We start from the raw sequence: 23,071 nt of genomic DNA, 5'->3' as shown, positions 1-23,071 counted from the left end.
GGTACTAAACAAAGTATGAATACGAGTAGCCAAAGATATACTGCTGACGAGAGTCAGCGAATATATATAGAGATTTTGACTCTGCAATCTTATGAACGAAAAGTGCTCAACTAATGAAGACAAGCTTTTTGGGTCTTAGAAGAAAGATAGAAGTTGATAAGTGTTTTGTGTAGATTTTACGACAGCTGAAAGCATAGATTTTTGTACAAAGGATTCACGCAGATGTTTCTTTTTCTTGGAAAAGAAGACTGTCTGAGTGCATTGATGCATTCCTTTGTTAGTGCATCATTTATAAATTCAAATGTACGAAGGAAAAATCATACATGATGTATAATGCAACACCTCTGAGACTTTTATCTACCAGATCCGGCGAGCTATCGGGATCTTCTAGAAATCTTGTTTTAAAAGAAAACATATTCTCGGCCTGACCTTGCTGTCGGAGGTAAGAGTTGCTATTGAATTCTGTTACTGAAGTGAGGGTGGAGGCTTTTCGGGTTCCTTTTACTTAAAGGCTGACACAGCTGAAAACGGCTGAGGTAGAGTTCTCATGGCGGTAATAATAACGTATATGTCTCTTGTATCATTACAACAACAACATTCATTCATTTCCTATCAAAGGAACTGACTGTTTGTAAGAGTGTGTAACAGTATGTGAAAAGGGAATGGGGGGAATTGGGACGGGGAGGGGGTTGAGTCCAAGAATGGATATTGGACACACGAATGGCGGGACACCAGCAGGAGCAGTCGATGGACCAGACCAGACCCGGCAGGCAAAGCCATAATGCTTCCAAGTTCTGTTGCGAATTAACGAAAGCGATACGTACTGAGCGTAAATATAATTTATGGGACAATAATCCCCTCTGTATTTAATTTGCCAAATACATATCTCATCTTAATTCCTCTCCTGCGAAAAATGTATTTGTCCGCAACAAAATCGAACTATTTCGCGAGGTTAATGTGAACGTCCTCTTTTCAATTAGGAAATGGAGTCATTATAAACATCCATTATATATCTTTTTTTCCTGATTTAATAGATTTTCTGCTGTACGAATTATTGATAACAGGTAAATAGAAAGCGATACTTAAATGCAAAATTTAGGACATTTTTTGCTGCAGGGCTGAGTTAAAAGGAGCAGCAAACAAGTTAGTACGTTTGAATGTCTAATATCGCTTAAATTTCGATTTCGAAAAACATGTTGGGTAATATTCTATAATACCTAACAAAATGAGGAAAACAAGACACAAACGTGTGTGTTGTAAGCTTATTTATCTGCCTGTTAATAGAATAAATATTATCTCTAGATTGAGCAACAATTGCTGCCAAATCCCCTTCGGCATAATTCGAGTCCAATACACCCGAGGAGGGACACTGCAACAGAAAATAGTCAGCCTCAGGCTAAAGTAGAATAAACTTATCAAGTCAGAGAGAGAGAGAGAGAGAGAGAGAGAGAGAGAGAGAGAGAGAGAGAGAGAGAGAGAGAGAGAGAGAGAGAGAGAGAGCTCTTTAGGTTTAGGTGTCAACACTATCTAACTTCTTTTTTAAAATTATAATGAAGTGAATTTTCCTCAGAGAGATTAACCAGCGATGGACTCATTTTTCGTACCTTTTTACCTTAAATTTGTTGAAATGTTTTGAATAACCTCGTTATTCGCAGTCCTTCAAGACCAGTGTTTTATCGAAAAACGTAACTTTGCTGAAAGATATTCATATTTGCATTTATCAAAATAAAACAAACATTAATTTGTTAGAATGAATCAAATTAGAAAGCTGATATCAAGATTCATAATATTTCCAGGCCAGTCTTTGTAAGTCTTCCGGCATTATTATTCTGCGAGAAATATCGACACGCTTTATTATGAGAAAATCTGCCGAATTCCTTTTCGCTGGCCTCCTGTAATCTCATAATCCACGTCCTTGACTTATTAGAACATCATATATCAGGCTGTTTTTAAATTATTTGCGAAGGTAAAAGTTACGATGACGGATGAAGCAAAGACGGGATGAACACTTCCTGAAGAGTTCTTGGCTTTGATCGTGGTGTGATCAATCTTTCATGGATGTCTTCTCATTCTTTTGTCTTCCTTGTTTTCTTACAAAGGGCATATCAACAAACAAACAAAGAATACGATTTGCCTTCTCGAAGACCCAGAGAAGAAAAAAGGAAGAAGAAAAGGCTATGGTGGCAGAGTTTTTTCTGGAGAAGATGATAATATTCTTTGTAGTATAAAAGAAAATGTATCAGTTCCGAATCAATTATCTCCCTCGTTATTTGTCGAGTCTTTGCGTGACTTGACTGAGGGAGTTCCTAGCTGTGTTTTTTCCGCTTTCTCTCAGAACTTTTTGATTGTGGTGTTTGGCCTGGTAATTGGAGGCTTCAACATCGCTTTGCCTATGACACTACATTTCTACATAGTCTTAGAGTAAAAACAAAATTAAAGCGATTTTTTAGAACGAAAGAAATAAGTAGATTCGACTCATAACTCAGAGTCTGTTCCAGCGCTCTCTCTTGTGGAGTATCATTACTGTTTTCTGATTTAAAAAAAAAAAAGTATAAAATTTTTTTGGGATAAAAGATAATTATGAGAGTATGGTTGGGATAAAAATGACTATATATGTATATATGTATGTGTATATATATATATATTGAAAATTGAAAAAGGAGATGAAATGAAGACGGAATTAGCCCATATAAAAGAAAGGAAATGAGAAAGAATAAGCCTTATATTTTGGGTAGTGTCTCGACACCTTTTAGAAAAGGGACTGAGGCATTACCTGAAGTATATTTTATTTATATTTGAATTTGTATGTATGTGTATATATATACAGGTATAAACATATATATACATATATCTGTATATATATATATAATATATATATGATATCTGCATATACTGTATATATATGTAAATATGTATACAATATATAAAAGATCTTGAGATATAAATGCATTTGCATAAAACTGGTTATAGCTGCAGTGCAACAAATGTTGCCTTTCCGTAGCTTATGCACTTATAAATATCTGTGCAAAACAATAAAAAGAAAATTAACCATTTTACAAAAAAAAAAATGTCAGAGCTGACACTTATTCCGAAGTCAAAGTTTTTACTTTTTTGATTCCCTAGGTCTCGGCGCTATGGACAAAAAAGGTATTTGTTTTATTGCCACGTATAAGTAGGAAAATAGAACCATAGGAAACGCGTTACTGAAGCCTCAGTTATTAAGCAAAATAAGAAAACAGCTAAGAGAAAGACAAGGAAAAACATCCGGGAGTTTACAAAGTCACGCGACTACCGAAGCCTCTGTTCTATTCTCCTCTCGCAGGGGCTTTCTAGGAGATGGCTTATTACCATATCCTGTTTGGATAGATAGAATATAAATTTAGGCCAAAGGCCAAGCGCTGGGACCTATGAGGTCATTCAGCGCTGAAACGGAAACTGAGAGTAAAAAGGTTTGAAAGGTGTAACAAGAGGAAAACCTCGCAGTTGCGCTATGAATCAACTGTTAGAAGAGGGTGGAAAATAAGATGGAAGAAAGGAAATATGAACGGAGGCACAGTAAAAGGAATGAAAGGGGTCGTAGCTACGGGCCGAAGGGAAGCTGCAAAGAACCTTAAGTGCGTGAAATGCACTGACGGCACTACTCCCCTAAGGGGCATATCCTGTTTGTGCATGCTGAAATATCTTTTGTAAGACGACACATCAAGATAAAAGCATGTGAACACAGCTATGGAAGACATGCCATATCCAGATCAAAACCAAGAGCCCTTTCGAAAGTTTTCGCTCCAGCGCTCCTTCATCCGTCGTCGTAACTTTTGCTTTATTTTTGAATTCATGAATAATTTATCATGTCCTCAATTGCCATGGATGTGGTGAATTATTTTGCATGACATCAATGAGATTAATTCAAAATATTTTTGCATAACGAAATGCAATGAAATTCTTCTCCTAAAAATAGCACTAGAAGCGTACGAAGACGACCATCTAAATTATTTTGATTTTGGATCTGAGCTTTTCCGTTGTATTTATTCGTGCAAATCAATATTCACTGCTTTGCTACGTACAAACTGAATAAACCTAAGCATGGTCATCTCTTTCCTAGGAAAGTCTAGTCTTAAAGGATAGCAAATAATGAATGTGTTCTAGACACCTCAAGCCTTCGAGGTAAAAAAGTACAAAAGCTCTCATACATCTGTTAACCTCTCATAAGAAAATTCACTTTCATCAGATAGTGTCGACAGCTGAAACTGAAAATATCTCTCTCTCTCTCTCTCTCTCTCTCTCTCTCTCTCTCTCTCTCTCTCTCTCTCTCTCTCTCTCTCTCCAAGTCCTAGGACTTGATAAGTTTAATCAACTTTGGCCTGAGGCTGATTACTTTCAGTCTCAGTGTACCTCCTCGGTTGAATAAGAGTCGAATTCCTCTGAAGGAGATTTGGCAGCAGTTGTTGCTCACTCTCGAGGAGCAAAGAGATATTCATTCGCGACGCGGACATATATGAAGGCAACATATTTATTTAGATTAAACTTTAATTAATATATTTAACAAAATCGAAATTTAAATGGTGAACAGACATGCAAGTGTGCAAATCTTGTCTTCTGTGCCTTCCGTGTCCAAGTTTTGGCTTTCAAGTATCGATTTCTGTTTACTCGCTAATAATATTTCGCACAAAATAAACCAGTTAGATAGGAAATAAAGGAAATATCATGAATGTTTACAATGCCCATTTTCCTAACTAAAAACGGGTCACTCACATTTACCCAGTGAAATGGCTTTTTTTTTTTTTTTTTTGCGGACGAATACACATTTTCCAATTGTTTTGCTTGTAGGACATGAATTTTGGTGAGATATGTATTTGGCAGATTAAGTACACAGGCGAGTATTGGCCAATAAATGATATTTATGCTCATTACGTATCGTTTTCGTTCATTCGTAACAGAACTTGGAAATGCAGTGGCGTTGTCTTGCTTAGTCTGACACATCGACTTTTCCCACCTTTGTTCGAGTATTCATTTATCCCATACCCATTCTTGCATCTACCCCCAGCAGCCCCTCTACCCAGCTTCTCCTTTTACATACTCACACACACACACACACACATACATACAGACGTTTAGTTTCTTTAATGTGCAATATCCGAAGAATAACAGGGTGTTATTGTCATACATTTACCTTATCATTACATATATATGCCCAGTAAATGAAATTTCCCAGTATATGTTTGTGCATCTGTGCGTGGGCGATTGTTTTTCGTTAAGCGTCTCATCCCTTTTTCTAAAACTGCTCTTATTCAGTCGTGAGATTTTGCCGAGTAGGCGCCAGCAGCGACTATGCCATTGAAATTTAAGGAAGAATATTTGACACTGGAAGCAATTTCCTTTCCAATAAGAGCCAATATCATGTTTATGTGCACATTAAGTACACCTTTATGTAAAGTAGGGTGCTTGTACCATATTTGCCCTTCAACTTTTGTTTTTGTAGTCAAGAAAACTTTATCATGAAAACATTTTTCTGGGCTAGTTTTTTTACACCTCAGATTTAAAAAGAATCCTTTGTTATTTTGTCTGACATTGCTATTGTTCGGGATGAACTCATTATTTCTCCTACGCATGCTTTCTCCTTGTCGTCTTGACCGCCTCTACGTTACTGTCTTTATCGACGGTATAGAATAGAATAAAATATAGAATTTAGGCCCAAGGGCCAAGCACCGGGACCTATGAGGTCATCCAGCGCTGAAACGGAAATTGACAGTAAAACAAGTTTGAAAGGTGTAACAAGGGGAAACCTCGCAGTTGCACAATGAATCAATTGTTAGGAGAGGGCGGAAAGCAAGCTCGAAGAGAATATGAACTGAGGTACAGTTAGAGGAATGAAAGGGGTTGCACCTATGGGCCGAAGGGACGCTGCAAAGAACCTTAAGAAATGCCTACATTGCACCGCATGAGTTATCGACAGTATGGACTTGCATATATACAGTATATATATGTATATATATATATATATATATATATATATATATATATATATATATATATATATATATATATATATATATATATATATATATATATATATTGCTCATTTGCATAAGGATCATTACGGCTGCTGTACTTTAGAGTACTGATTCTTAAAGTCCTTTAAGCAGACTTTCTCTTCATAACTAAAACATTTAAAACATCGGAAACATTTCTAAACAAAAAGCCAAGAAACAATAAACGTTTTCTGCCAAAGATTATGTCGAAGCAACAATTAAACTGCAAGTCAAAATCACTTATTTTCTTTGTTTCGTAAATTCTGAGAAATGTAAACGAAAGTTATTTCATACCTCATGGCTCAGTGAACCTTAGTGACTAAAACAAAGCGACACCGAAGTCTGCAGGTTCAGGGCAAATACAAGAACTACAGCCTCTGCGAAAAAGACGAGGAAAAACAGCCAAAGTACTCAACAAATCTACAAACAACAGAAGACCTAATTGAGTAGGAAACTCTATTATTTTCTTTAATAACTCCACGAAGAATATTATCAGCTTCTCCGAAAAAAAAAAAACTATTTCCTGAGCCCCTATTTTTTCTTCCCTCTTCTCCGGCCTTTCGAGAAGGCGACTTATCTTATCTTGTCTTTGTTTGTTGATATGTCTTTTGTAAGACAGTAAGAGAAGACAAAAGAATGGGAAGACAGCCGCGGAAGATATCACCTGCTTCACTCAGAGTCAAGAACTCTGCAGATAATTTCTTCTCCTTTCTTTTCTTCTTGGCTTCGTCCATTGTCGGAACTTTCACTTCCTCCCGGAATTTAGCAATAATATATTATACTGTAATAACTCACGAACGTGCAACTAAGATTATATGAAATCAGTGAAAATTACCAAGCACAAACTTTTACACAGAAATGCAAAAGAATGTACCTGTTTTTATGAAATATAATTTACCTTTTCTAATTTTAGCCATAACGACGTAATATTCAGTTATTCAGTTTCTGTATTTATGTGTATGTGTGTGTCTGTCTGTCTGTATGTGTAACTGGCAATTAAATGAGAGAATACGTTTCTGTCCTCAAGTGGTTTCAACTCGCATTACCGATCGTGCTAACCAGGAAACTTTTTCTTCCGCCCAAAAGTTTTTGTCGGCCTCATCCTTGCTTTCATGAAAAGCTCTTTTACATGCCTGTGTAGACGACATAGTAAGTCACTTTTCATGTGACATTCATTAATGTGTTAAAATGATTCACAATACAATGCATACTTTTTGGCCTGTCCTTAAATGCAGCAAATAACAAGTTTATTTAAAGTGTTTCAAACAAATCGTCATTTGGATGGCAAGAAAGCTAACAGTCTTTCGGTTTTATCACAATTTAAGAAAGGGACAGAGCTGCATCGACATCTGAACGCTCTCTCTTCAAATCAAGAGACCTGATCAATTTAACTAAGTTCAACCTGAAGGTGAAAGCCTTTATTCTCAGTGCACCTTGACGGGTATACGGAAATCGAACTGCGCCAAAGGAGATTTAGTAGCAGTTGTGGCTCATCCTAGAGTAAATGCCAGGATTGCGAGTTTACAAAACATTTGTTTTTCTTGTTCTTCTATTTTTTTTTTTTAGTTCTGTGTAAAGAAAACTATTGTGGCGGCTTTGCCTGTCCGTTCGCACTTTATTCTGCCCTGACTTTTTCTGTCCGCCCTCAGATCTTAAAACCTACTGAAGCTAGAGGGCTGCAAATTGGTATGTTGATCATCCACCCCTCAATCATCAAACATACAAAATTACAACCTTCTAGCATCACTAGTTTTTATTTTACTTAAGGTTTAAGTTAGCCATAATCGTGCTTCTGGCAACGATAGGATAAGCCACCACCGGGCCGTGGTTAAAGTTTCATGGGCCGCGGCTCATACAGCATTATACCGAGACCACCGAAAGATAGATCTATTTTCGGTGGCTTTGAGTATACGCTGTAGCGGCTGTACAGAAAACTCGATTGAGCCAAAGAAACTTCCGCGCATTTTTCACTTATTTTTAATAAAAAGTGATATTGATGTAATTCCCGGTGTAGTGTCACTCCCTTCTTCTAAAAACATTAAGTTCTCTGTACAGATCGTTTGGTCTGTGCTAATTCATCCTGTTCGACGAGCTTCAACAGGACGGTGTATTAAGTATTGGAGCTGTTTCAGCATCATTATTTTGTTGATAATGTTTTCTAAATACCAGTTAGTTCCACTTTCAAAATCTAAATTCATCAACGAACAAAGATCCAAGCAGATAAATCATATGCTGTGATGGCCTTTCTTCAGTCTTCAGGAGAAAAATTTCCTAAATGTAGCATTCAAGAGTCGCTTTCTATCAAATTCTATTTATATTTCGGGCAGAGGAACTCTACTAAATCAGAGAAAAAAGAAATAAATGCATGTTTGCAATGATTCCCTTCCGTAATTAAAAACATAATGTCCACATTAAACCCGTGAAATACTTCGATTTTGTCTCAGACAAATAAATTTTTTCGCGGGAAAAGGATTAGTCCGGGATATGTATTAAGCAGACTGGATACAGAGGGATTATTGTCCTATAAATTATATTAATTTACGTTTAGTAAGTATCATTTTGCTAATTCGTAGCAGATCGGGAAATGCAAATGTTTTGTTTGGTCTGCCTGTCTAGACACATCAGAGGTTCTTGCTGGGTTTGACCTTGCATTTTTCCAATATTCAAGCTCACACGTGCACAGATCTCCCACTTTCACAACGGCATACACACATATGCCTTCAGTCGTTGTGAGACTTCACGCATAAATTAAAGCAGTGCTTACGATGATGAAATTCCTCCTGTTATTGTTCCGTAAGGCAAAGAGGTTACGTTCTCATTCTTATGTGACTGTGTGCGCAAATTGGAGTGTTCTCTCGAGGACATGGGGGAAAGAATTCGATGCCTGCGAATGAAAACATTCATTGCGTGACATTTAAAGATAAAATTTGGGGGGATGACGATTTGGCTCATGGAAACCATATCGTTACCTCAGACGATTTTAACTGCGCCAACCTTCCGTGCAAGGTACCCGAGAGCCCACACCGTCAGTTGCGTAACCCAAGAAGTATGCACTCTATCAACTGCTCTTCTTGTTGCTGTTCATTTCAAAATGCTGGATGACCTGTTGGCATTTTAAAGAATTTGTGATCTTACATTTGCATACACATATGGGGACAGTGAATGTACTTATGCATTCAAAAATGGTTTCTTTTTCCGAGAATGAATGAATCTTTTAGTGGTTTCACCTCCCTTCTATAATATCGTAATTTCTCAAATATACCGTCTGCTCCTCTTGACTGAAGTAACGCGAAATCAGTTCTTTGCTTCGTCTATTAAGACTAGGCAAGAATGTTGAGAGATGTTTTGTTAGAATAACCCAGTCATGTGTTTGCTAAACAGTATTGTATGAAGAAGTTCGTGACCAGACGGAAAAAGATAAAGGTTAACACCAGTCTAGCCGGGTTTGATGAGGTTTGGCCAGACAATTAGCAAGCGTTACGATACCAGTGAAACATAGTTGCGATTCTGTCATACCTTTCCCGGTGGCATTTTCTCAGTGACTAACAAATGATTTTCATACCGACTTCATTATCTCTCTCTCTCTCTCTCTCTCTCTCTCTCTCTCTCTCTCTCTCTCTCTCTCTCTCTCTCATTATATTATATATATATATATATATATATATATATATATATATATATATATATATATATATATATATATATATATATATATATACACACACACACACACACACACACACACACACTAGCTGACCAACCTGCTGCCTGGGAAAACTGAATGACAGTATACGTGTAGGGGAGGGAAGGAGAAGGGAGAGTGGGAGGGGGAAGGAAAGGGAGGGGGGGGAGGAGGAGGAAGGGAAAGGAGGAGGGGAGGAGGGAGGGAAAAAGAAGGGAAGAGGGAAGGCGAATCGGAGGGGAAGGGGAGGGGAGGGTGAGGGGAAGATAGAGGGGGAGGGAAGGGGGAGGCGAAGTTACGTTCCTCCATCAGAAGAGAATAAAAAGCATCTCCACTGAACAAAGTCAACAAATAAAAAATATTGTATTTCTACAATTCGCACTCAGGTGTGTCTGTGTTTGTGTGTGTGTGGGAGGGGAGAAGGTCTATTTCTCGTGCAACAACAGTGAAGTGAATTGTTGTTGCCAAAACACCCCATAAACCTCATTTAAACCGAATCTATAACGATACACGTCATCTTCACACTACGAAGTGGTCGCTGTAACGAATTCCGAAGACAAAAACGAAGAAGAAACGATCGAATTAAGGAGAAAATTCGCATTTGAACTAATAAAGAAAAAGGATATACTGTCATCATACATCTTGCAAGCCATGTTGAGCTAGCGGCTACTACGATTGCGCGAATGATGAAGACAACTGTTTAGGGAGAAAATCCTATGACCTGTTGGTTTGAGCTCGTTGCTTTATAGCTATGAAATATGTTTTGTAACGAAGCAAAAAATATTTAATTTAGCAATACAACCAAGCAGTGAGGTATATGTTTAATACTTATATTAATAATTATCATAAATTATGGTCAAAATTCACGTAAATTCTGATAAAAATTTCATGTTATAGGTGGATTTGGATTTATTGTTGTAGGTTAACCATACGTCTGACAGCGTATGGAATAAAAGGTGGAGCGTCAGGAGACAAATGAGAATTAATCCAGTAACATTGAAGGAAAAGGCGACGTAAGAGCGAAAATTTAATTTGTTTTGTCTGTGTTTATATGTCTGTCACAGGGTAGGGGTTTGATTTTGAGTTAAACCCCTTTCTGGAGTGACATAGAGGCCGTGTGCAAAATTTTCTCTGGGTCTGTCAAGCGGTTCGGATTCCTATGATGGACAAACAAACATACAAACATTCACTTCTATATATAGTTATATATTTATATATATACATATATATATTTATATATATAATATATATGTGTATATATATTATATATACATATACGAGTATATGTATATATAAATCTATATATATATACGTATATATGGATGTGTGTGTGTTTCCTGCTTTATTCATATACCATGAAAAACACTTTTCTCTTTTTTACTGAAACTTGTTGTTCGTCCACCGAAAGCCATAAATTGACTGAAATCATTTATAATCAAGAGGGAAGAGCAATAAACTGCGCTTCTGATAATCTGTTTCACTGGTCAAACTGTGCTTAATAGTAACTTTACAACGTCTATGTAGCAATTACTTTGAAGACCCCCCTATTTGAGGTACTTTTTAACATGTCTAACAAAATAAAAGTCAGTAGCTGAATTACATCTTACTCCATGCTACTGAAAAATATGGTCCCATCATTACTTAGAGGACAAGAGAGTAATATCTCCTTTGAAACTCCGAAAAATACTCCCAAAAAAACCTCCCGAACGAGAAAAGGACGTTTGATGTCTACTGAATAGGACGCGAATGGAGACCAAAGATAGGAAAGAAATGGCTCCTACATGGATACCCTTTGAAGTAGGGCCGGAACATCTGGCGGAGAGAGTTATTCATATTGATCCCATGTATGGGTAGATTGCCAGTATGAGGCGAAAGGCTGCGTCTGGCTCTATTACCGTGATTTAGCACCTCTACTTCGCGTACGGAAAAGTATTCGGAACATTTATCACGGTAGAGCGTAGAATATGTCGTTGGGGTGATTTTGTACATGAGACAATGGATATGGCAACTATTCATATGAAAATTCCCTTTCATTTTCCTTTCAGCCACGATTTATCGCACATGAAATATTACGCGGTCATCAAGTGCATCGAGCGCATCGCCTTTGAATGAGACGAAGTTTAGCGCTAAATAAAAGGCCTTCTTCTGGGCCTTAGTTATTGAAATACATGCGATAACACTACACAAGTAATAACAGTTGAATATTTATGAATGGACTGACACACCGATAAGAGAGAGAGAGAGAGAGAGAGAGAGAGAGAGAGAGAGAGAGAGAGAGAGAGAGAGAGAGAGAGAGAGAGATCTTTTTGAGTACCAAAATTGATGGATGATACATTTCTGACTAAAATAACTAATGAAATAGCAAAAATTGTTTAAAAGTAGGGGCAAGGTAAGGCAAAGCCTACGCCTCTCATCAAGGTGTAGTCCACTAAGATAAACTCAAAGCAGGAAAACATGTCACACCTTAAGAAGAATATATATATATATATATATATATATATATATATATATATATATATATATATATATATATATATATATATATATATATATATATATATATATATATGTATATATCTGAATATTATATATGTGTTATATACATATATATAAAATGATAGTTGATAACGACATTGAAACCACTGCGTATTAGTTTGAAACTGTTTCTTAATGCTCCAACATGTATACGCAGCAGTATTTTAATTTTGTCATTCTCACGGGACACTACCGCTTTCCTGTACCATTTTTATGAATTTTGAGTGATATCCGTTATTTCGCAAACGTATAAGACTTGCTTGTAACTTCACTGATATAAAAAGAATATTTTTCCGAAAATGGAAAGTCCGGTGTTTATCGAAAAGAGAAAATGAAACCAAAGGTGACCTATAACTTTATATAAAAGTGTCACCCGGAGCCAATCGATGTCTCGAGTGAAATAGTATGGGTGTTTACCGTAGATTTTACTTCATCCTGTGAAATCGGTAACGCTCGGTCCAGGCTTTTATGACGAATTATATAATCGATTCCTGTGACACGTATGTATTAGCATGTATCTGTTTTTCCCAAACATATTCAATCATAGCTAAACTTTGGCGCTTCGACACTTTAAACTTTCACATTTTCGGACGTTGCTTTGTAGGGAGTCTTGTTTTTTTTTTAGCGAGAGTGTGCACATTTTTTTGGTTATCGTTATCGTAAAACTTCATTTTAGTATATTATCAGATAATCACAAAGTGGCCCACACACCATTTCGCTTTATGTTACCACAGATGACAGGGTATTTTAAGGTATTGTTTCGCTCCATTTCGACCCAAATTTGCATTGTTACAATTTTAACTTTGCAGATTTATCTACGTCAAGGAAAAACCACTCGCTAGAAAATGAAATCTGAATAAATCTGGTCCATTGTAAATTAAAGTTGAAACCGATTGGTGTATACATGTTTCCTTTTAGCGCCCAATGACACGAATTTAGTTTACTGTGAAAATGAGCGAAACTCTTTGCCAGTGTTTTTTCTCATAACTGATTTAGTTACAGTAACTTATCCAGCTCAAAATGTATAAGAACGACGATGGAAACTGCTGAGACGGTAACTCGGATATCGGCCTTAGGAAGCTTTTAAGAGGCGCAGAATTCACACAGTTGACACTTTTGATTACAATAAATCTTCTGATCTGGAAAACGGCGCCGCAAGTGAACGCTTGCTTGCGTGCAACTAGAACTTTTTAAGCCCTCAGTCCATCAATTTATACGCCCTTCAAGAATTATTCAAGAGCATGATATTGATCTTGTAACCTCAAATAATAAAAGTCGACACGCTGCTTATCTAGATAAGCGTTACTATAATTATTTTGCTGGAAGTTCTGTCACTTTGCAAGACTCTACAGAATAATCTTCGATAAGATAAAATAATTATAAATGAAATGGAGAAATATCATGAAGTTAAATTAAACAGTAACAATATAGTTGTTAACTACACAGTTAGCCGTTTGGTAAACTACACTCGGTGGAATTATCTGTAGAGCAATACAACAAAACAAAATTACTTACGGCATTGAATACTGAGTTCATCAATCTCTTGTTAGTTCCGTGTCCGCATGCGTCAAGATTACTCTTAAATTTTAATACTTCTTTGTTTCACATCAATAGTTCGATCATCTGAAATTATAAGAAAATTCAGTTGTTTCCAGGGGATTAAATTCTTGCAATTTTAATTTAATCTTTGTTTTCGATTTTTCAAAGCATCTCTCAGAACTCTCCAAAAACAATAATAAAAGTATTCGTGACCATGTCATCTGCTGAGGACAATAATGAAGGGGTCTACATGATTAGAACAAAGATTTCAAATCATTAGGCAACGATAATCAAGCATTAATGAGCTCTTTCTAACTGTTAATTTGGAGGCGGGGATACGTATAAAAACCACCGCATAAGTCCAAAGCATACTGAAGGAAATAAATAGGAGACACCTCGGTCAGGAATTTTCTTCTTATATCAGAACCAGAAATGTTTACTTTAAATTGAAATCAAGCAGCCAGACAAGGAAGTCGCGCTTGAACGCGCGCGAAATGGAATCCAGTTCACGCATGTTCCCGCACATTCAGTCAGCTCGGCTTAAGTTAGCACCTCTAAAACGTGAGTCTCCGGCACCTGAACAAGATCATTTGGAGACATCGAACAAAGAATGAGCTCCCTGTCCGTCGTGGCTACGTCTTCGATGAGGCGTTAAATTCCCCCGAGATATCCTGCCCGCTATTACCTAGATTGGTTTCGAGTCGTCTGGAAGCCGCATTTGGGCCTTTCTCGCGACCCCACTTCGCCAGGCCGGAAGCTTTCGACTCCATTCTCCTCCATCCAAGAGCCATCTCTAGCTTCTCATTCCCATTCTTGCACCCATCCCGCCATCCCCCTCCCGTTAGTCTCGACCTCTTAGCAAAACTCAATCACGGGGTTGGGAACCTCTTAGTAACACCTTCTCGCCGACGTCGAAAAAGAAAGGGTGCGAGTATTGGAATTAGATCTATCAAATCAACTCAAGGTCTATTATTCACCTCGAAGAATTACTCACCCTGACAATTAAGAAAATGGAAGGGAATGAGGAGAAGAAAATAATTAATTTGAGAGCTTTTTATTTCTTTTCTTACCTCCAGGCGAACGTGTTGGGTCAACGCATTCCCGCAATTAATTATGATTTCCAAAGGAGGACTGCCGGCCATTTTTTGTTCCCTATGAAGTGTAACCAGAACGCACCTTTAAGCGCTGAGGAGATCATTTCTCCCTCGATGCGAACAGAATAAACTTTTACTGTGATTTAACGAAGTCCCTGTAGGTTTGATTTAGCTAAAGCAGAGCTAACCTTTGTGAAAATGCAGAGATGCTATCGCTGCTGCTGTATAAAGATACAATTTCCATATAACAAAGTACTTAATAGACCATGATGGTACAGAAATTCCAAATGTACACGAAGTTTATTACTGTGTCGAAGACAAGTCATCCTTTAGTTATCTCAGATTTTTTATTTTATTATTGATATGATCAAATTATACCGCTGAGATTACTAAAATGTATTCCCTCATTAAAAACTTCTTAATTGCAATAAACGCAGTAACGAAAGGAAAACAGTTCCTATGATTCCGAAATGCTATGTTCCCGACTTACTTCCCGTCAGATAACGTAAAAGATACTCCCATACCGCTTGCCTTGTGTAACAAGAGCCTTAGGCTTTCAGTCAATCGCCCCTTGTCCCACAACTGTCGAAGTCTCTTATTCCAGCTGTCTTTTTCTCCCCGGAGTCGCATCCTTTCTATGAACAAATGTTTATCAACCTTTCTATGAACAACTGTTTATCATCCTTTCTATGAACAAATGTTTATCATCCTTTCTATGAACAAATGTTTATCATCCTTTCTATGAACAAATGTTTATCATCCTTTCTATGAACAAATGTTTATCATCCTTTCTATGAACGAATGTTTAGTCTCTATCTATGAAAGTTCGAATCAGGACGACATTTCCGTGACCCTTTCATTTTTCTTGGGATATCACGTTATAGGCCATAAAAAGATTTTTGAGAAAATAAATAATTAATTCCGGATTAAACGTTGTTTTATTCTGGCATATTTCGCCGAAATGTGAGATATTTCGGCTTTCGACTTTACTGTGTGGCCTAAATTTTTCTAAGTCTCTCGGTTTCTCTTATTATTCATTTTCAAAATCTGCATCATTCTTTGCAGAACACTTCCTTGAAAGCAGGCCTCCACAGAACAAAATACCCATATGTGAAAAAGTAAAAGACAGCGAAGAAAAAACAGGGATACTTCATCATTTCCGATGTATTACATTAAAATTTCCATACATGTCTCGAGCCACTAAACACTTTACACGAAGCAAAAATATTACGTATATTTCCTCCCCCGTCTTCCCTTCGTGATGAGTGCGACACCCGTAAAACTAAGCGAAAATGTTAATTATAGATGCCATTGCTTACCACATTATTTTGCAGCATGCTCTCACAGATTATCGTTGAATAAGGCTAAATTCGCAATATCTAAACATATTTCCTTTGGATTACGGAATAAGATTACAAAAGCTCGCTTTCAAGCGTTAATCAGGATCAGACTGAGAGCACCAACACATATTAATTGAATATGAAAACAAATCCGGCTGATTTCCTTTCTGCAATATGAGGCTTCCTAAGTTAGCGGCTTTTGTCTGGGTTGCTGCGCGTGGCTCAGCGGAAAGCTTCATCGGGTAGTTTTAGGAATCATGCTGTGCGAGTTTAAATGAAGGTCATTTCGATATGAGGTCAAAAGACGTAGAACTCGAGCCCGCCAGTGAAATAAAGATCGGCTTACTTCCCGTCAAAACCAATTATAAAGCCAGGGGCCATTGCAACAGAATTTATATGAATCCTGGGCCCGACTGAGGGAAAGGATAATGAAGGGCGATCCTTTAACCGGGGAATCCCATAGGATTCATTTTTTGGGGTTATGAGGCTGGAAAGCAGAACGACTCTCTCTCTCTCTCTCTCTCTCTCTCTCTCTCTCTCTCTCTCTATACAGCAAAGGGAGCTTAAGTACACACTGACCTTTGCGGAGCTACGCTCTTTACTGGGTGCTCTTGTTGCTTATGGAGTCATGTAAAAACTTAAACAAAGACATTCAAGAAAACTTTGGTCCCCCAGTTAGAAGTGTCAAAAACATGTTCAGATTTTAAGCTGAACGTTCACACTTCCTCTGTCTACATTTTTTTACCATATAATAAAGGACGTTGTGTTACACTGTTCTTCGGGTGGTACACCGTCTTCATAGAAAGTGTATTTTGATTCTAATTTTGACTGGTTAAGGAATTAAGGCATCACATTGTATGTAGCTCGTCTGAGATACTATGACCATGTAATAAGAAGAGAGGAGGTGGAACCAATCAAGAGAGCTAAGAACACGCCAGTGATGGGGAGGAGGAGTGTGGGGCGTCAGTGGATCAGATGGATAGATGTGGCGAGGAGGGATATGGGTGAGGTGGGACTGGGAGAAGAAGATGCAAGGAATAGAATAGATGGAGAAAGTTGACTTGAGCCGCCGACCCTACTATACAGTGGGACTAATAAGGTCGAAAAAAGAAGACTGTAAGGAGCTCTCTCACAAAAATGGAAAGGCATAAATATAGCTGTTATTAGCTGGAATAATATAGTCGCTTCTCTGTTTTCGGGAGAAACAAACTATGAAGAAAAGCCTGGTAAAAAATCAAGAAAATTCAAGTGGAAAACTTGAAATGTACACATCATACTAATTAAAGACATAGAAATTAACCAGCTAAATCTTCAAGAATATAATTTTATTTCTACATTGACGACGAGCTTGCAAAGGTGATGACAGTGTTACAGTCATAATTTGAACTGCTGAAAAAGACTGGCGTGTTTTTAAAGACAAAACGAAAATCACTTCTGCTATGGAGTGATGAATATACTTATAATTCTATGCTATAGAACTGATAAAATGTAGAGAAATTAACAATAGTAAAAATGAGAGTATAAGCAAATAATCAGGAAAGAAATCCTTTTAAAAGACTGGCAGTAAAACCATGAAGCTCAGGTGTTGACTTCCATCGAAATCTGCGATTAGATTAATCATGACCGATTGAATTTTACGATTAAGTAGTAATTAATCAAACTATTTCCGTCCAACGGTATATAATTACACTGGGATGCTGATGCATTAGTAGACGATTAATCTGCATTACATTTAGAGTGTGTTCTCAAATTTTATTAACATGCAAATGTAATGCAAAATAATATTGCTCTCTCTCTCTCTCTCTCTCTCTCTCTCTCTCTCTCTCTCTCTCTCTCTCTCTCTCTCTCTCTCTCTCTCTCTCTCTCATTCGACAGCAAATGATGGATTAAACATAATACATTCATGAATAAGTTATGAGTAAAAAGATTGGATTGGATGCATAATGAGTGAGTCAATTATCCTAACAGATGAGTAAGTATTTCTAGATAACATACATTTTAGGACAATACATTGTTGCCAAACCGGAGAGAAATATATTTTAGAAATTTACTCACCTTTTACAGCTTTTATTCTCCACTAAAGAGTAAAAGAAAATTAAATGAATGCATGTCTAAAGAAAATAGAACAAACTACATTTCGCCCTTTAACAGAAATACTATCACATTCTCAACTTTACGCTTGACGTTAACAAAATATTCATGACAAATGAAACTATTTGGAAATAAAATAGAGCAGAAAAATTTAATCTCGGTTGGAAAAGAAATAACGCTCGTAAGTGCAGAAGCAAGTTTTAAGTTACACACACACACACACACACACACACACACACACACACACATATATATATATATATATATATATATATATATATATATATATATATATATATATATATATATATATATATATATATATATATATATATATATATATATATATATATATATATATATATATATATATATATATATATATATAATATATATATATATATATACATATATACATATTACATGCATATATCTACAATATATACATAAATACAAACACACACACACATAAATAATATATATATATATATATATATATATATATATATATATATATACTTAAGCACCATAGCAAGCTCTTTTTAGTTTGGCATCGCTCTACCATCCATGTATCGTCATCCTTTGTTAACTGGTTTACGAAACCGCGACGTCTCCTTCGCCCACTTTAATTCCTCATCGACATCTATATTGGAACCAATGTAACGTCTTTCCACCGTTATTATATTGTTCTTGGTTTTCCATGACTCCCTTTGTTCTCCTCCACCGCAAAACGTACACCGCACGGAGGAATAAAACGAAATTGCGAAGATATTAGATTTCCCCTTGTCCTACTCCAAGAAACTCGTATTTTTCATTTGGCGCGCGTTCGCTTCTTGTCTCAAAGTGATTATGAAAGACGTCTTCTGAAAAAGACGGACGAGCAGACCGGAATTAATGAATATCATCTTCCTTTGGAAGCATTTCTATTACTATCAGCGTATCTTCCTGAATATACGTGGAAATGAAAATCGTGGTAATTCTTACTTTGAAAGTTCCCGATTGCTTCCAGACTTCATGAAAATGATTTCAATTTTTCTATTTTTTTTCATGGAGAGATAAAATGGCAATTTTTAAAAGAAAATCTTTTAACTAGCAATAGCTTGTTAATGAATCACATAAGGTTGTTATACTGCATTAAGGAGTCTGTAATTTTTTGCGAGGGGTTTTACCAATTAGATTGGTAATAGGAGAAATGATACTATATACACTTCACAAAACAAAAAGATAAAAAAAAATCTTTTACACAATCATCATTCTCTAATTTCTTTGCGCCATCCTATTCATATCACTTCATATCACTAGACTTCCTAGTACAGATTACGGTATGTAGAACGCATACTGAAATTTGTATGTGGGGTCATAATGCTGTTAAACGTTTATCTAAATACCTAAGTTTTGTTTTTCATATAAATATATATACAGGGTGTTTCGAAATTAGAGCCCTCCCCCACCTACAGCATAAACTAAAATTGATATGGACAAAAACAAAAGTAATTCAGAACAGGTATTTATTTAAGTTTCTCTCTGAGTATTTAATATTTTGTGTGGCCTCCAACTGCCTGTACCACAGCCTGCATTCTTGAGGGGTATGATTTCAGCAAATCGCAAAAGAGCTGAGACATAAACCCCATTTCCCTGAGCACTTCGGTCACCTCTCTTCGCAGGTCGTCGAGGCTTGGTATACCATCATAGTTCACTGTGTGCGCTTCAACATGATCCTTTAAGATACAACCAATGTTTTCACACACATTAAGGTCAGGGGAGCTACCTGGATATTCACTTGACGAGAAAAAATCGATACCACTGTTTCGAAGCAGCTCCTGTGTCTGAAGAGCCTTGAAACATGGTGCCTTATCATGCAAAAGTGTGACTTCTTCAACAGATAACACATTTTCAGGATCTTTGAGGAAAGGAAATACCCCACCAGTAAGCACAGTTTCTCTGAAGTATTCGTCATTCCATGACTGTCCTTTTTCTTTGATGATCCACATTAACTGTTTGGCTGTGAAACAGAAAAAATTCCCAAACATTCAGAAAATTTCACAAATTGGCGACAGCGCACGTCATCGCTGATATCATCCAACTTTGCAGCCCAAATGATGTAATTTTTATGATTTGGCTTCCTGACTGTGTAAATGAAGAATTCATCTGATGCAGCAACATGGAGAAAGTCAGTTTCATCCCAATCTTTAAGAAATGAACCACAAAACCATGCAAGGTCTTCTCTCTGTTGCTGAGTGATGTTGGGCTTGCTGATAGCATGAAATGGCTTGATACCAGATTTTTTCAACTCACGATATACAGCACTATAACTTCTCTTCTTTCCCCTTTTTGTTTCTGGTTCAAGCACCAATTTACATAAAGACTTTCTTGGTCTACCCACTGCCTCAGCTATGATGTCTTTTGACTCCAGAGAAAGGACTTCAGGCCTTCCAAGATTCTCACTCTTTTCGCGATGACAGTCATAATTTGGATTTTTGTTCCAGTTTCTTTTAACAAAGGATTCATCTCTTTTAATGTACTTAGCTATCCAGGAACGTGAAATGAAGGATGCGCCAACATCCCTGGCCTCTCTGAAGGTTATAGCCCGGATTCGGTCAATCCATCTGATTTCCTCCAAGTCGTTAGCCATGGCTGTATCTAACTTGTCACTCAGTCTGAAAATACAAGAAATGTAAAATGAAAAATAGCTTAATAGAAACTTGAAATAATGTACTTGGAGATAGGCTATAGCAGAAAACTTCATAACTTTCCATTTGTTCTGTGGAGGGGGCTCTAAGGCTCTAATTTCAAAACACCTGGTATATATATATATATATATATATATATATATATATATATATATATATATATATAATAGTTAATTACCTGAGATTTGTTTTTGCTTATCATATATATACAGTATATATATATATATATATATAGTTAATACTGTATATATATATATATATATATATATATATATATATATATATATATATATATATATATGTATATGTATGTATATTTATATATACACACAGCATCAGTGACCCAGGCAGTCACGAAGCCTGATAACCCTTAGGGAGAGAGAGAGAGAGAGAGAGAGAGAGAGAGAGAGAGAGAGGTAGGTTGCTCCACAAGGTGATAACTTTCAGGCTCTCAGCAATTGTTTTGAGCCACGATTACTACCACAAAGACCTTATCGACCCTGGCTGTTACCCACCAAAGGTCGACTAACCACCAAGTACCATACCGAAATCACTGCCTAGGTCAGAAAAAGGACCCAAGTCGTTTTTTCCTCCCAGGGATCGAACTCTCGTCTCTTATATAGTAAGAGAGAAAGCCGGAGAGAGAGAAAGAGATCCTAGAGGAAAGTAGGCTTTAATAAACGTAACTATGCGTCTAGAGTCCCTTTCTGCCTACGCAAAGATTAAAAAGAAAACCGAAACGACAAAAGCACAAATGGACCACAGGAGTTTATCTATTTTTATCAACATTTACATCTATATATAGAACTCTCTCTCTCTCTCTCTCTCTCTCTCTCTCTCTCTCTCTCTCTCTCTCTCACTTTGACAAAGAAAGATAAAAAGGCCCCTGAATGCGAGTAGAAAAAAAATAAATGAAAGCTCAGCGATTCTATTGTTAGAGATGCTCGCCCTTCTGGGAGAGAGAGAGAGAGAGAGAGAGAGAGAGAGAGAGAGAGAGAGAGAGAGAGAGCTGGTGGACACCAATAATAGGCAATAAAATGCAGACGCACATGGCCACAAGAAAAAAAAAAAAAAAAAAGAGAACAGTTCCTGCCATTTTATAAATATCAGAAAATATGACAGGAATTTATTTGAAATCGAACTGAAATTTCACTGGAACTGATAGCTCAATTCAACTCGAATTAATCAAGACAATATGAAACTGGCCGCTGCTTGATGTGTTTAGGTTCAAGTCCCTTCTGTTCCTTTAATGTTGTAATTGCTTCTTGGTAAGTCTGATCATCGTCCGGAAGTGTAATTTATAATACACAAACACACACACACACACACACACATATATATATATATATATATATATATATATATATATATATATATATATATATATATATATATATATATATATATATGTAAATATATATATATATATATATATATATATATATATATATATATATATATATATATATATATATATATATACTTTTTGTTTATATATATATATATATATATGTTTCCTATTTTTCGTTACCTAACTCAAACTTGCTGAGAAGTTGTTTTATGACTTAACCCCGTAAGATTTCTTGGATATTTATTACAGCACGATGCTTGACTTATGAATTGGTGATGATAAACGTTATCCTTTTAATCTCCACATGTTATGCCTCTCAGAAAGTAAATAAACCTATATATATGTGAATATTTAATTAGTAAAAATAATTGCCTGACACGTTTATTTTATCAAGAAAACATCTACGTTTTAATTGCATCGCCTTTCTTTTACAAGATTTACACGGTGTTTGAAAACACAAACTGTATAGATACACTGCGTGAGAATGAAAAGGATGATCTGATAAGCAGACATGCTTATTCACTACATCTTGAATCAGAGTCGCGTGTCACCTTATATAACAAATTTCATGTATGATGTATTTTCAATGTATCTTAACGTTTATTAAATGTTTTCACTTTTTTTACCCATTTAGTAAACGAGAATTTTTTAAAAATAAACGAACACTATTGCCCTTAATTTCTTACATTGTTTTTTAGATTACATTTAAACGATAGTAATATG

The 23,071-nt window shown here is 36.4% G+C and overlaps 1 long non-coding RNA gene across 1 annotated transcript in view; it reads right to left on the bottom strand.

Annotated features, from left to right (window-relative positions):
* LOC136834950 (uncharacterized) overlaps positions 1–23,071 on the bottom strand; it is a 322,137-nt gene that overhangs the window by 277,590 nt on the left and 21,476 nt on the right. The window contains exon 3 of the long non-coding RNA XR_010851935.1: positions 13,759–13,866. This is a non-coding gene — a long non-coding RNA (uncharacterized lncRNA). The remainder of the gene's footprint in view (positions 1–13,758; positions 13,867–23,071) is intronic.

This window comes from Macrobrachium rosenbergii, chromosome 4 (assembly GCF_040412425.1).
Source record: "Macrobrachium rosenbergii isolate ZJJX-2024 chromosome 4, ASM4041242v1, whole genome shotgun sequence".
Taxonomy (NCBI): Eukaryota; Metazoa; Arthropoda; class Malacostraca; order Decapoda; family Palaemonidae; genus Macrobrachium; species Macrobrachium rosenbergii.
This window is presented reverse-complemented; position numbering and strand designations above follow the sequence as displayed.